Genomic DNA, 16,619 nt, shown 5'->3' with positions numbered 1-16,619 from the left:
GTGAATTTCCATCTGTAATATGGTAAGCAAGTAAGCAAGCACTTTTCCTCTTTCCAATTCTTTTTTGTACATATCAGATGGAACCTCAGGTCTATTATTTTATTTTACCATCGAGCACCAGCTAACAGGGCCCTGGAAAGAAAGGAAAGAGGAAGGCTGGGAGGGAGGGAAAGAGAGCGAGAGAAAGGGAGAAAGGAAGGAAGGAGAAAAGAAAAGAAAAGAAAGGAAGGGGAAAAAAAATCTAAGAGGATGACCAGCCTGCTTATGGGAAAGGATCTCAGCCAAAAGAAGCAATATGTAGAAATGGTCGAAGAAGATGGGAAAAACAGGAACATAAAATCTGGCCATACTGAGTATTATGTCCCTTACTCAGCAATTTTCAAATTATAGCTTTATTTTGGTAATACTATAAAAGTAATGCTGATAAGCCAGTTACTAAAATCTGGGTATGACATATTTTAATATAGCAAGGAAATAACAAAATTTTATTTCTAAAGCTGTCGATGAAATTTCTCTTGAGGAGAAAGCATCTTTCACTTAGCAAAATGTCCTCAAGAGCCATCTGGTCGTGGAAGAGTAATTTTTTCAAAGGAAAACCATTAAGCCAAAGAAAAGTATATTTCTCTACCTAATAAAATAAGCAAAATAAGTATCCAAGGGCAGACTGAGATGGTGGGGACAGAATAAGCTGATAGAAGAAATAGGTAGGTAAAGGCACAAGGTAGGAGGGAGGAAGTCCAGGAAAATGAAATCTGGAGGGCCCAGGAGAAGAGAGCTCAAGAGAAACTCTCACACTGGTGGAAAGAGTGGGGAATATCTCAATCTAGAAATCAATAGAAATATCTCCTATTTAGTTTTAAAGAACTTGCCATGCTCTGAGGCAACACAATCCCCATTGTCTCAAACTCTTTGTAAAAACAGGCTCTATGCAAATAGCATGGAAGGAAAAAGTTAACTATGTTCGAGTTTGGGAAAAGAAAAACCTCATGAGGCAAGATAGAAGACTGAGAATTTAGTAGAGGCAGAAAGCCTAGAAGAATGACCTCTGTCCCACCCAGCCCAAAGAATTTGCCCAGACAGCGGGTAGAAGTGTAGCTGGATTTCCCTTTTTGTGCATGTGGTGGGGCCTTAAGCCATTTTTATTTGAATACCAATGGCTGGGGTGATCCATAAACCTGGCAGAATTGGGGAACACCCAGAGAGACATATCTGGATTAAATAAGTATCATCTCGCCTGAGGCAAAAATCTCCCTCATTAAAGAAAGATTAGGTAGCACCCTGACTTTTCCTGCAGCTGGTGCCATTACCAAAATATTCTAATAATCATTAGGAAAGCAGCTGGTGAAATTCAAATATAGCCTTTCCAGCTAGAAAAATAGTTCTATCTCAAAAGTGATTACTCAGGATACAGCTGCCAGAACACGATTTCTTCATGTACCGAGAAAACTTTCCTATGAGCTTCTAGGGTGGCAATGCAAAGAGGAATGAATCTATGGACCTGCAATTCTTCATGACTTGGACAAAGACATGAGTTTAAGGGGAGAGTCGAGTTTTTCCTCATATCCGCCTTTCTACTCAGGAAGTGATGGCCCCCGAAGTCTGTGTATTTTAAAGATCTAAGAGGCACTATTCAAGGTACCCAACTATAAGTTATGTATTCTCTTAGGATTTCTACGCCTATGATGGCAATTGTTACAGAAAGTTCTGACAGTAAGCATGAGTCAAATGGTTCCCCATGGTCTCCTGCAGACAGTTGTAAAGAATTGCTTTCCAGGCACCTGGGTGGCTCAGTGGCTTAAAGCCTCTGCCTTTGGCTCAGGTCATGATCCCAGGGTCCTGGGATGGAGCCCCACATTGGGCTCTCTGCTCTGTGGGGAACCTGCTTCTTCCTCTCTCTCTCTGCCTGCCTCTCTGCCTACTTCTGATCTCTGTCTGTCATATAAATAAATAAAATCTTTAAAAAAAAAAAAAAGAATTGCTTTCCCATATGCACCTGGACACCTTCCTCAAGTCCTTCCAGGGGTCTTTATACTTGTCTGCCCTTACTCCCTGCTCTCTCCCAAACTGCTCTTCCAAAGGCCAACAGTGACCCGCTAAGTGAGAACTGAGGGACCTCTCTGGAGTCCTCCCTGGCCTCGGTAGCACCTCTGTGAGTTCACAGGTGAGCAGATGAGAAGGCTGCCATGGGGGCGAACTGACCAGCAGGAGAGATACTAGGCTTGGGAACTGTGAGGGCCTCGGAATATCTCTCCAATTCATTTTAATTTAATGCCATTGACAAAGCTCTCTCCTTTGGCCAAACTTGGGGCAGGCTCCTCTAAGTCTTCCCTCTGTCCTTAGTTCACTTAGTCCAGTTTTAAGAAAACACCTGCTGTGTCAGTTCAGCAAAAATCCCTCACTCTTGGTATCTGATCAGCCTTGATGTCTGATCAAATTCTTCACCCCCACCCCCCATGTCTGATCCTACTGGCCTGCCTTCCTGTCTGAGCCCTGTCACATCAGTTTGGCCAGATAGCCCTAGGCTTGATGTTTTCTCTCTGACCCCTACTTTGCTCCGTGGTTGTACATTTCTATTTTTCCGTGTTGTATCTGGAATCAAACTTGATCTCTCTCCCCTACTGGGAAGCTCCCATTGCAGTAGTTTCTCTTGATAAAGTCTTCCTTTTGATCTTTAACAAGTATCTGAATAATTTTTCTTTTACACCATCTAGAGAGTCTGATTCCACAGCACACTTCTGGAAAAGCTGCTTTTGTGTCCTTCTCAGACCTCTCAGGACTCTCTACTTCTCTAGATCTACTCTCTAATTTGGCCTCTAAATCTCTTCATCCTTGTTGCTTGTCCCTTGGCTCAGGCCCTGTTGGCTCTCCTCTGCCCACATGACTGATACTATCTCTAAACTTCTAATGGTTTCAATTCTCATTCCCAGATCACTCCCAACAAACACACACACACACCATCCTTCCTCCACCCTGACGTCACAGTAACCTAAACACAGCTCTGACTTGACTCCCTTGATGTCAGTCCTTCAGCTTCTCTCCATATACACAAAGATACCACCTTGTGTCTAATTCTCCAAACTTTCTTTTTTTTTTTTCTTTCTTTTCTTTCTTTTTTTGGGGTGGGGGATTATCTGATATTCCCTTTTCTCAAAAGGCCCTCTGCTATTTTACACTCCTGAGCCTGAGGCTTTCCCTACTAGGACTATCCATTCTTCTCCATCACCTAACCATCACTTCCTCCAGGAGCCCTCCCTAACCCTGCCCAGGGTGAAGTGGGGTCCCTCCTGTGCTTGAAAGAATCCTGAAGATGATTAGATGGGAGGCTTGGTGAAATGAGCCCCTCAAACATACATCTTGCACAAATCAGAAGTGAATGGGATAACCACAAGGGGTGCATTTTCCCCAGGACCACACTGGGAAAATCAGAACAGGGAGCGACCCAACAGACATGGATTCTCAGGAATCCCCGTGACTCATGGAAACCCACTCAGATTGACGGCGTTGTGGTGACGTCCCATAAGGTGATGGTGAGTCTCAAGTGGGGCCCCACCAAGCCGTGTAATACCCTCACTACATCATCCCCGAAACCCAACATAATTAACTTAGGGGGCCGGGCACCAGCGCATAACAAACCACGCCTCCTGCATTAACATCCGGTTCCTCCCGCACGCCATCACCATCCTGTTACATTCTGCGCTGGTCCACGGCGCATGCGCACGTGCTTGCAGCGGTGGTGATCACGGTGTGGGCGGGCTGCGTCAGCTTTTCCTCCGCAGTCACAGGAGAGAAAGGAACTGAGGACAGCAGGTTGGCCACAGGCTATAGCAATGTTCTCGTGGACTCCTAGTTAATCTAACGTGTCAGATACGCATTAATCTGTTACAGCATGTAGTGGCCTGAGAGTGTGTTAGTTAAGCATTTCTTGTCCATCAAGTTGTTCCTGGGGAGTAGAGACCATGTCTCCTTCAGCTTTGTATCTCAAGGAATTCTGCTTCATAAACAGTCAGTAAACTTTCTGTGGAGGGAGGAATGAAACTGAACTGTGGGTTCCAGGAGGACAGGGTCCATGCCACGCATCTTCTTAACATAGTGCCAACCCTCAATAGGTCAGATGTTCTCAATCAGGAGTCTCCAAAGGCAAAGGTATATGTGTATATAAATTTATATTTTTATATATAAATGTGTATATATATTTATATTTTATATTTTTCATATGCAATATTTATGATATATGTACAATGTATGCAATATTGCAAAAATTCTAAACTATAACATTACACTCAAATTGCTGTTCATAGCAGGAATTATTTCAGTTTGGTGTGGAAATGCTGGTTTTAGCAAATGACAAGCTCTTCTGATTCATTGCTTTTTATATGTTGATTTATTCCATATAGTGAAAACAAATCCATAATTATTTAGTACAATGCTTTGGTAAGCAAAATCTTTCACAGAGAAAAGAAAAAGATGTCCTTGGTACCAAATAGTTTGAGAGCCAGTGTCATGACTTAGACTTCGCTAATATTTACTTTTATCAAAAACTGTGATCAGAACAACTGTGTTCTTAGTTAAATAGACATGGCCTGTGCAGGGTGGATGGAGAAGATCCAGGAGACAGAGTAAAACTTTCAGTTACTCTGTATGGATGGCCGAAGGGCAGGAACAAGGCAAAGTCTTTGTTTATTCATAGTTGATGCCAGGAGACAATTTACTGGCCCTCATGAGATCCTCCCTGGAAGAGTACTGATATTAAAGGTAAATGAATCCTATTTGTTCATTACCTGTTTGTTTGACCAGAATTTTCTGCACATGTTGTTGTGTCAGTCAAGACACTGTCAGTTGCAAATGACAAATACCCAACTCAAATTAGTTTGCCCCAAATGTCTATTTATTTGTTCTTATACTTGAAAAGATGAGGAGGAATAGTTTTGAGTTCAGCATAGCTGGATCCAGGACATCAGATTATGTCATTAAGAGGTAATTACTCCATCTCTGCCTTTAAGCTCTGCTTCATTCCTCCTTAAGCAAGTTTTCTCTACTTGGCAGCACAGATTATTTCAGTAGATACAGACTTAAAAGGTTCTTTGCTCTTGCAGCCTTCAGAAGGAGGGAACTTTACTCTGACAGCTCCTAATGTGAATTTGAATGGCGCTGCTTGAGTTAGATGTCCACCTGAAGACACATTACTGTAGCAGAGAGATGAGGTAGGTTTGTCCAGTCTAGCTCAGATGCCCAACCTTCAGGAAAATCTCTGTGTGAGTGACAGACCACCGAACATCTGTAGGAGGGGAATTTCCCAAAAGAAAGATGCTGGGCAGATAAAAGAGTTGCTTCTGCACGAACAGCAAGATCTGTGCAAAGTGTCTCCTCAACTACCATGTCTACAACCTCCCTATGTATGACCAAATCATATATTTTTCCTGAAAGTCCTGAAAAATTTCCTCTTAGGTCTAGTACAAAACAAAACAAAACAAAACAAATAAAGGCAAAAACATAGACAAAAACTATCTGTGGTTGGAAAAGCTATGAGTTTCCAGGGACTGTAATAAGCTAAAAGGCTTTGAATGCTCAAATTCTAACAAACACTCACTCAACCTTGATGCCTCGGTTTCGAAAAAAAAAAAAAAAAAAGTCCCTGTTCTTTAAAACAGATTTACCTCTTCAGCTGAGATGGAGATGCTAAGACAGGATAATTTAAGAGCTGGAAAGAGCCAAATAACAGTTTTCATCAGGGGAATAAAATAGCATCAGTTCTCTGGATTGGACACCACCCAAGAAAAGCCATTACCCGGCAGTGACACGTGAAAAATCTGCTTTGATTTCACAGGGAGAGTATTTAGTGGTGTCAAGACAAAACATGCCAATTCCCGTGGGCTGTCAAAAAATGCCATTATAAGCACAACCCTGAAAAAAACAAATCCACTCCCATTGCAAATGTCACCAAGCTTTTGATGGAAAATGGATACATTTGCCAGCTCAGAATAATAAAGAGAAGTCTGGAAAGAGTGAAAGAAGTTGGGGGAGGGAGGAAGGGCAGGAGGGGGAGAAAAATGAATGAAGAAGACCAAGAGAGTGAGCGGGAGAAATGTGACCTTTTAGCCCACTCCAGATGTATGTGCAAGTGTAAGGGTTAAGAATACAGGCTTGGGGGGCACCTGGGTGACTCAGTGGGTTAAAGCCTCTTTGGCTCAGGTCATGATCTCAGGGTCCTGGGATCAAGCCCCACATCGGGCTCTCTGCTCAGCGGGGAGCCTGCTTCCTCCTCTCTCTCTGCCTGCCTCTCTGCCTGCTTGTGATCTTTCTCTCTCTGTCAAATAAATAAAAATCTTAAAAAAAAAAAAAAAAAGAATACAGGCTTGGACCAGCAACAGGAAGACAAAGACTGGGACGATCTCCCTTACATGCGAAATGATATGGTCAAGCTCGTGGAAGCAGAGGGCCTGGGAGGAGTGGGAAATGGAGAGGTGATAGTCGAGGGTATGCATTTTTTGTTTTTTACAATGAATAAATTCTGGTTATCAGCTATACAGCACAGTACCTGTAGCCAAGAATCTTATACTTAAAATTCACTAAGTGGGTGCATCTTACGAGAAGGGTGTCTACCATAGCCGTAATAATAATGATAGCGACAGTAATAAAGGGGGCAGGAAGAAAGTTGGGGAGGTGATGGGTAATGTTTGTGGCCTCGATGGTGGTAATGGTTTCATGAGTGTATACTTATCCTCAAACTCAGCAGCCAGTATGCATTAAATATGTAGTTTTTCTACATTTCAGTCATACCTCAACAAAGTGATTTAAAAAAAAAAAAACTGATTGCCTTAGAGAGCGATAGCTAAGGGGCTCAGGGTTCCTTTGTGGGCTGATAAAAATGTTTTAAAAGAGATTATAGTAAGGGTTGCCCAACCCCATAAATATAATAAGTCAATGAATTGTATGCTTTAAATGGGTGAATTATAGGATATGTGGATTAAATATCAATAAAGCTATTTAAGAAAAAATATTCTGATAGAAAAAAATAAAAGAAAGAAAGAACATGGGCTTTGGACTCAGATAGGAGATCAGAGTCAGGCCCTGCCACTTAATTGTTACCTCAACTTGGTTGCTTAACCTTCCTGTGTCTCGGATTTTTCATCTGAATAACAAGGAGAAAAAAAATAGTGTAATTATTGCTTAAAAGCAGCACTGTCAATAGTACTGAGCCAGGCCCCAGGGCAGGGCACACAGTAAATGCTCAGTAAATTGGATCTGGTGTCATTTCAGGCTGTTGGAGACAGCGTATTCCTGGAGCTCCACTAGGACACATTTCCTGTACCGGGAAGTTGCTTAAATTCAGCCACTTGAAAATACCTAGCTAGAAATCCTGAAAAGGCTTTGCCTCTGTATTTCATAGAGAGAATGGCAAGCTGTGAATAAAAATACACTCTTGTTTGACACCTGGAAACTGGAAAATGACATCGGAAGAATCTTCAGCGTGGTTGAGTTGGACTTTCTGCAGAACACTAGAGGTCCCTCTTGGCACTGAAGCTTCCACTCCTCCGGATGTAGAACTCAGGAGTGACAGTTTTCTCCTTCAGCCCCACTAGATGTCTCTTTAGTAAAGTTCAAGACAGTCAGTGCCCTGGCATCCAGTCGGTGCCCAGAAATCAACAGACAGAAAGGACACAGCTTGAAGTAACAGAACAGTTTGTCTGAGTGTGCACGCCTCGTAGAAGCACCCTTTGCTGCCACACATAGGATCCTGATCCAAGAAGCTGTTTGTTTTCCAGAAACATCTTTTGGTATTAAGATATGTGGGAAACAAAGGTGACAGTGACGATTGGGGCTCATTAGGAATCATAGAGGGTACTTGGAAGCCACAGGGTAAGTGCTCTCTAAGAAATTAAAAACGAGGTTGCTCTCCGAGTTCAGTGACCAAACAACAGAGGTGTTAGAGATACGTGGTTACCTTAACAGAATAAAGCAGCTCACAGGCCAGGGCAGGACTTGGCTCTATGTTGGTGGGAAGGGCTGATGCATCAAAAGAAAAACAATGTTCCTTCAGCAGCTGGTCTTCCAAGGAAAGCTGGAGAGTGACAGAGGCATGCTGGGGGAATGCAGCAGAGAAAGAGGCTCTCTGGCCCCAGCTCTGGGGCAGAGTCATCCCCAGTGAGGGACTGGACCATCTCACTGTGGACCATCTCACATCATCAGAGTCCATCCTGACCACGAAGGATCCTGAAGGTCATTCGTGCCTATGTGTCCATCTGCCTACAGGGAGAGATGATGCTGCTTAAATCACGTGGGTGAGAGTTCTGGTCCGTGTAACAGATCCAGTTCTCATTCTGAACTTTGCATCTCACATTCTGGCATATTCTTCAATCCCTGTGAATTGGGTAGTGTGAGTTAGTTTCCCCCAAACTTCTGAACTCAAGGACCTTAACAAGACTGAGGTTCCCAGCCTCTATGGCAGAGAGGGCCATCTCTTGGGTTGAGGTGTATTCCACAAAGTAATTCCACCTGTTAAGACATTGTCATAGGTTTTGAGCTAGCTCCTAAAAATGCATGGCGTCCATACTTTGGAGTTCCAATTCACATGGTCCTGAATCCTATTTTGCTGTGAAGTTCATTGTTTCTCAGTGTCAATAAACGTTGTGCATTGAGACAATGCCCTCCATGACACTGTTGATGGAGGAGCTTTCCTAGAGGAAGATGCTAAAGGATTATAAAATACTTGAATTCTTTGGGCCTTCTTATTAACAGAGGCTGACAACTCTAATAAACTCTTGTCTGACACCAAGTTAAATATAGCCAGGCTGACCACAGAAACATATTCACTCATTCTGCAGATACTGAGAGTGTGACTATCACTGCCAGATGCTGTGCTCAAACCAGGGAGGCAGCAGTGAATTAAACAAAACTCTTGACCTTGGGGAGCTATTAGTTATGGTTGCATAAACTTAACTAGTAAACAAGCACATAACTAAAGTACAGAAGGCACTCCCATTGTGATGAGTGCAGTCCAAAAAAAAAAAAAAAAAAGCCAGGAAGAAGCACCAGGATGGCAGGTGATGAAAGCAATCAGGGTAAGCTGCACTAGGGTAGAACTTGAAGGTGGTGAGGGAGCCAGCCTCATGGAGAACACTGTTCCAGCAAAGTACAACAAGTACAAAAGCCCCAGGCTGAAAGCGGGTCTGGAGGGTCCACGGGCTGGTAGGGAGCAGTGAGAGAGAGAAGAGACGTAATGTCACAGACAGAAGGTTGGGCGAAGGAATTTGATTAAACTGGGCATTTTGGGGGCACCTGGGTGGCTCAGTGGGTTAAGCCGCTGCCTTCGGCTCAGGTCATGATCCAGGGTCCTGGGATCAAGTCCCGCATCGGGCTCTCTGCTCAGCGGGGAGCCTGCTTCCCTCTCTCTCTGCCTGCCTCTCCATCTACTTGTGATTTCTCTCTGTCAAATAAATAAATAAAATCTAAAAAAAATAAAAATAAAAATAAACTGGGCATTTTGGAAATGTAAACTTACCTAAAATTGATCATTTCTTTTTATTTAAATTCAACTAGCCAAATTATAGTACATCATTAATTTTTGATATAATGTTCAATGATACATTAGTTGCATATAACACCCAGGACTCTTCACATAGCCCCCAATGTAAATTATAAGTCAATTTTCCCCATTTCACAATTCAGCCTGGGTTTTGCCACAAACATACATGCATTAAGAAAGTGTATTTTTTAGTGGAACAGAAGGAACGTCTGTGTGCTGCGTAGGTCATGCCCTTGTGGGGACTATCTCTTCTCTATGGCTCTTCCCCTCTACACTCCTTGCTTCCCATCCCGCGGGTGGCTCTTTCCACATAATTGTATAATAACCTGTCTACTTGTCTGTCTTCCCCTCCATTATGAGTGACTTTAGGGCAAGAGCTTCCCTCGTTTTTGTCACTCTAGTGTAAGTGAACTACAAGGCACAAAATGGGAGCTGGGCAATGGCCCTCTCATATAAACTGATCTCAAGGGTTGTTTTATATTTAAACAATAGGTACTTGCTTCTTTAGGAGTCCTCAGTGTATCCGTTTTTAAAAAAATTTTTTTAATCCACATCTACTCTTAAAAAGTGTAAATAACACAGTAGGGGCACCCATTGTTGGTTAACTGTCAGACTCTTGATTTTGGCTCAGGTCAGGACCTCAGGGCTCTGGGATTGAGCCCCATATCAGGCTCTGTGCTGGGTGGGGAGTTGGCTTGGGATGCTCTTCCTCTTTCTCCATCCCTCCCCACTTCCCCATTCGCACTATCTCTCTCTTTCTCTCTCTCTCTCTAAAAGTAAATAAATAAATCTTTAAAGAGAGAGAGAGAGAGAACACAGTGAATCACTTCTATAACCTCAACACACATTATTTTAATGTGGTAATAATAAGTAGTAGGGATAGCAGGCTTTAGATCAATGAATTGACCGAAATGTTGAAAATTGAAGTAGGAGCACAGTAGTAATCTGATTGTTTTTCAAGATAGCTGATTGCATTTCCACTATACACACAAGCACAATAAACAAAAAGCATTGCCCTTCAACTTGGCACGGGTACAACGGCATCATGACCATGGACTTCAGGTTCACTGGAGTGAGACAGACATGGGTTCTACTCCCAGCTCTATTGTTTATGAGCCCGGTGTTCTTAGGCAAGTTAACCTCTCTGAGCCTCAGTTTTCTCATCTATAAAAAAGGGATCATAATAGTACCATCCTCAGAACGTTCTTAAGTGTAACAAATGATTTAATGAATAGAAGGCACCAGCATGATTCCTGACAAGGCATCCCACCTGATGTTATTATAATGCACAGAAAAACCAGTATTCCACATTTTTTTTTTTAGTATTCCACATTTTAGCATACTCTCTATTTAGCATGCTTTCATTTGGTTTTCCTAATTTTTGTAATTGATACTGTTTTTTTATAAAAAGAAAGATCGGTGTTATGGAGCACAGACTGACCAAAATCTATAGTAACAGATACTTGAGCAGGTCTATAATGCCTTCTCTTGGATTCCAAGGGATAGAAAGAGTTAAAAAGGTGAAAGTTTTTTCTCAAGTCCTTTGCAAGTAAAATCCGAGCTGACCTAAACCACTTGGCTCTATGTCCTCCCCAGAACTCATGGGAAAACCGATTTTGTATTTATTGATTGCACTTGATCACGGATAGTCATCGTTGGGCTGCAGAATTGTGAATGTATTTGGTTATGAGGATACCCCCCCCCCGATTCTGCTGGCATATTGCATTATATGTGGTATAGGGTCCGTATTGCTTTTCTAGACTCCGCAAACGTCTGGATTCTGAAACGCACATGGCAACCAGGGTTTCAGGTAAGAGCTGTGGAAGGCAGGTCCTGTGCATGGCTTACATGCTAGGATGGACGGAGGTCCTCATTTATGCTGACGGGGGCTTTGATGGCCCAGACACCAGTTAGCAGAAAAGTCAGACATCTGACTTCAGAGCAAAACCAACTTCCCCAAAACACGAAGGGAGAAAATGCCTTTCTGAAGGCAGGTCATTTCTTTCAGTCACATGTCATGAAAGCTATCTTCAGCTGACATTGGCTGTTGTTTTCCTTCCTAGGGAACCCTGAATGCCAGGATGGTGGCTGCTTCTCACCAGCTCTAGACAGATTCTCACCACCCCTAGTGTTCTGGGTGTGACCCTTGGCAACAGCCAGTGCCGACCAGGTAGTTAAAAAAATAATACTCTGTCTCGCATTTCACAAGCTTAAAAACTCACGATATCATCTGGCCTTTCTAATCAGCATTTGAACATTTGTCTGAATGGATAATGGATTATCTCTTGGGCCTTGTCCCTGACTGTGGCTGTGTGTTGTGGCCAAGCACAGTGGCTGTGATAGGGGAAGGATGGGAGCCACAGACAGGAGACCACACAATTGGGAGCTCTAACACGTCTAGGACTCAGTAGTTGGTGTGGAGCTAGGGACGGGGCAAGAGGGTGTGTGAGTGACTATAAGGAACTTAGACTACCACTATGGTTTGGAGATATTCTAATTAAGATGCCTCAGGTCTGACAGCCATCCCAAAGAGCCACCATTCCTACCATATCCTATTATTTCCTATTGTCTAAGGCCTTAGCTAATTTGATAATGTTAAACACCTAGCCTCCTTGGCCTGGGCCAGAACTTTCTTTTGGGGGGCGGGGGCAGTAATGTATGCGGTGATAAACAAAATTATTGGGACAATCAGAAAGATGTGACTAATATCTGTAGATTAAGTAACACTATTATAATAAGGTAAGTTTGCCGCTCTTGACCTTGAGCTGTGATTATGAAGACAGTAATCTTATGTTTAAAAATTGCACACTGAAGTGTATGAGGGTAAAGGGACCAGATAAAAATCCAGATCTACAAAATTAGCATCTCCAGAAAGGAAGCCCAGACATGGGCATTTGTTGAAAACAGGCCAGGGGAATTTTCGGGCACGCTCAAATCTGAGAAGCAATGAAATGTTTATTGTTGCTGCTCAACATGTGCTCTGCTCACAGAAGCTCTGGCCTCACCTGGGGGCTTGTTAGAAAGGAGGAATCTGACCCCACAAAGACCAACTCCACTGGAACTTGCATCTTTAATATGGTTCCCAGGTCTGTACAAGGTCCTTGAAACTTAAAGTCTGAGAGGCCCTGATCCAGATGGCCAGCTTACAAATGCAGATGTTAGGGGTGAGCAAAACTTGTCAACTGATTTTTTTTTTAAAAGCTGCTTCTTTGCTCTTCTCCCCAGTTGCCTTCAGACACCAGGAAGAAGGAAGAGGGGAGAGACATGGCCGCAGCCAACGTAGCCATCATTTATAAATGCTGCTGCTCTCTAGTCGGCTCCAACGGGAAATTTACTGCTATTTCACAAATGTCAGCAGAGGCCATCAGGGCATCCCTCAGTGTTCTGCCTTCCAGGCTTCCAGCCTGCATGGGACCTATCGCCCCCGACAGGCACATCGGAGGCCGTCCCCGATGCACACTTGGAATGGGCAGAACAGTTCACACCACGGAGTTGGAACTACAAGCTTAGTCCGACACAGGGCAGGGGCTATTCACGGTTTCAAAGACTCACTTAACTTTTCAGTAAAAGCACCTTATGAAATGGACCTAGATTGTGATACAAAACAAAACAAAACAAAAAAAAACTCATCTTGCCTCAAAACCTGTGAAGCAGAACTGATCTTCCAATGCTGAGGATAAGGCTTCTCTTGTGACTCTGAAGCATTCTTTCCCAAAGACTATTCAAAAGGACACTAACCTAATAGATGCTCCTGGTGCAAAGGACCCCATAACTAAATAAGGAAACACTATATTTGGAACAGTACAGTTGGAAATGCTATATTTTCTGTTTCTCCTCTTGGAAACTGAAGATGTATGTTAGCATATTAAGTGCTCTGAGAAGTCCTGCATTAAAAAAAAAAATCTGATTCCACCTTTCAGGATCTCCCAAATGTATTCTTTAGTGGGATTCCTTTTTTATCCAGTACTCATTAATATTTTCTAGAACCAATGTTTCTGGGGAAAAACTGAGGGAACACACTGTAGAGAATTTATACACAAAGGAAGAACTCAATGTGTTCCATAAATGAAAAGTCAGAAGGAGAAAGAATGGCAGTTGTGAAGCACATCTAAAAATATTGATTCAGGGCCTCGGCACGAGGGAACTGAGCTTCTCTTACCTGCCAGGAAATCGCCAAGAGAATAAAGAGGCTTCTTTGGTCATGAACAGAAAAGAAGCTATATTCCTTGTCTGCCTTAGAGTGAAGACTTGGGATGATTGGTGAGCTTCCAGAAGAGCCATCTTCCATCTTGCCCTTCATTCAACCCCTTATCCACTCCATCACCAAATCCTACTGTCCTTCTCAACATGCCATGCCTCATGCTTCTACTGCCTCCATCCTGGCTCCTGCTACCTGCCACCCACACTGCAGTACACTGTTTAAAATCTTCCCAGAGCTGCTGCTTATCAGGAAGAAAGCAGGAAGTTCCAACGGGTCTGGCATGGCATTTTCCCAGCTAGCTCATCTCGATTGATTCCCCTGCTCATTCGCCTGCTCCAGCAGTATGGGTTTCCTCCTGTGTTCTCACACCTGGATTCTCTTTTCCCATCTCTGTTTTGCTTATTCATTCTCCAGATCACTATGCAAAAATCATCTCCTCCAGGAAGCCTTCCTTGATTTGATCGTCTAGGTCAGGGCTACTCAAAGTGCAGTCCACCCAGTTCAGTGCCAGTCCACAAGCTATCCACAATGAAATCAATGCAAAAATTGAGAAATATGCATTTAGAAACTTTTCTAGTATTTTGATATTACTGTGGCATCCAAGCACATGATCAGTAGACTAATATCACTGAAAAGCATAAAGACCAATCCAAGTGTTGGGACACCTGGGTGGCTCAGTCGTTAAGTGTCTGCCTTTGGCTCAGGTCGTAATCCCAGAGTTCTGGGATCTAGTCCTGCATTGCATCAGGCTCCTTGCTCAGCAGGGAGCCTGTTTCTCCCTCTGCCTGCCCCTCCCACCCGTGTGCGTGCTCTCTCTCTCACACATTAAAAAAAAAAAAGAAAACAGCCCGATGTCATCTAAGTCATGTGGTATGTCACTAATGACACCACGTGCCACTAGTTATGGTCCATGACAGATTAGAGAGGAAAACTGACCCTCCAGCACACAAGGTTCAAGAAGCACCAGTCTAGGTCACGTTGCCATGTTATATGCATTCATGGTACCAACTACCTTCCTTTCAAAGCATTTATCACAAATGCTAATTTTACACAGTTTTGTTTTTTTTTTTTTTTACAGTGTCTCCTACACAGACACCTAATTTCATGAGACCAGGCACCAGTTGTGTTGCCTTTCAGTGCCCTAGCCTAGCATAGTACCTGGCACATAGCTGATACTCAGTCAGTGTGGCTAATTGATAAAGGGAAAGAGTGAGCCTTATTGACTTTAACTGTATCACCGCAATACCAATCTTTGTACTTCCTGAATCACCTACAGCTTATACATGAAGACGGGAGAGTGGCAGGGGGATATTGAGAGAGAGCTCAGAGAGTAATCATTCTATTTCATGAACTCAGCCACACCCTTTCATGCCACTTCAGTGGCGTGATGAATGTAAAATGCAAAGCGGACAGTGTTGTTTTAATGAATACAAAAGAACATTCTGTCTTGAGTAACTCAGATCTGGAACTTTCTACAGTCACACATCACAGGTGTTTTGTTTGATATTTATGTCACTCAAAGTAATATCAGAAAATATTTTTTAAAAAAAGAAAAAATATTCTTGTCCTTCTAGGAACAGAGCTGGACACAGGACCACTTTCAGTGGTGTCGTATTTCCTCATATAGCTCTCCCCTCTGCGCCTTTGTTGCCAGCTGTTTTGCTGATAAAATGGAGAGAAAGAGACCTCGTGAGTTGGTATGACTCTGACAGCTTGACTTCTGGCAGCTGCTGGACCTCAGAGCATAATTTCCTCCCTCGTGGGTTATCAGAATCAAACACCCCTGACTAATCGGGATTCAAAGGATGCAGATATCCAGTTTAATTTAAGAGGATTATTCCAAAACAGCTCAGGATAGGACATTTGGACTTTGAGCCCCCTAACTGTTCCCTCAGACAGGCATCAGAGGTGACTGGAATGCTGAACTTTTTCCAGGAAAAAGAAGAGATTTCAATATGAAATAGCAGTGGATGGCATCAGACAGCTGTAGCCCTGTACCAGGACCAGCATGGGGAAAGTTGCCTAATCCCTAGGGGCTTTTACTTCCTCCAATGTTTAAAAAGAGAGAGAGAGAATTTGACCAGATGGCCTCTCCAGTCTCTTCTAGCTCTGAAATTCTCCGGCTATAATCTCTAAGGCCTCTTCTCGCTCTAAAATTTGGGACTGAGTAATTCAAATTCCTCTTGGCCACAAACATCAAGAACGCTCAAGAGCTCTGTGTCTGTTCCCTCACCTTGATCTGGTATTAAAGAGGTGGCATGGGGCACCCGGGTGGCTCAGTGGGTTAAGCCGCTGCCTTCAGCTCAGGTCATGATCCCAGGGTCCTGGGATCAAGCCCCACATCGGGCTCTCTACTCAGCAGGGAGCCTGCTTCCCCTTCTCCTTCCCCTTCTCGCTCTCTGTCTGCCTCTCTGCCTAGTTGTGATCTCTGCCTGTCAAATAAATAAAAAAAAAAAAAAAAAAAAAAAAAAAAGAGGTGGCAAAGGTTATATTTAGACAAAGGACTTCCCATTTGCTACTCACAGAGTTTCAACTTTCTTCTGGAAGGTCTGCAGTACAACCTCTTGCCCAGTATTGTGAAAACGAAATTATTTACAAAATCCCATACCTCAGAGGTCTCACACTAGTTCTATAAATGGAGCCGTATGCCCCAAAATAGTGTGCCTGGGAAGAGGGTTCTAGGATCAAATCCATGCCTGTAATAGTGTACTTGGTACCTTCTTATTGCTTTATCACCTTGAAGATGAGCAGATTAGACATCATGCGACCTTCCCCGGAGAAAACCTATTGAACTTGCTTTCCTTAGCATTTCTCAACACTTAACCACTGAAGTCTATTTTGTGTCCCTCTGAAACATTTATTTTACTTTTTTAAGGATTTATTTATTTATTTGAG

At 43.1% G+C, this 16,619-nt stretch overlaps 1 long non-coding RNA gene across 1 annotated transcript in view; it reads left to right on the top strand.

Moving 5' to 3' along the window:
• Nucleotides 1-13,646, top strand: part of LOC123389972 — a 55,441-nt gene extending 41,795 nt beyond the window's left edge. Inside the window, exon 4 of the long non-coding RNA XR_006604654.1 lies at nt 12,749-13,646. This is a non-coding gene — a long non-coding RNA (uncharacterized LOC123389972). The remainder of the gene's footprint in view (nt 1-12,748) is intronic.
• The last annotated feature ends 2,973 nt before the right edge of the window (nt 13,647-16,619 follow it).

This window comes from Mustela putorius, unplaced genomic scaffold (genome assembly GCF_011764305.1).
Source record: "Mustela putorius furo isolate JIRA1106 unplaced genomic scaffold, ASM1176430v1.1 tig00537227_pilon_pilon_pilon, whole genome shotgun sequence".
NCBI classification, from domain to species: Eukaryota; Metazoa; Chordata; class Mammalia; order Carnivora; family Mustelidae; genus Mustela; species Mustela putorius.
The sequence above is the reverse complement of the archived record's forward strand: the minus strand, read 5'-3'. Positions and strand labels throughout refer to the sequence as shown.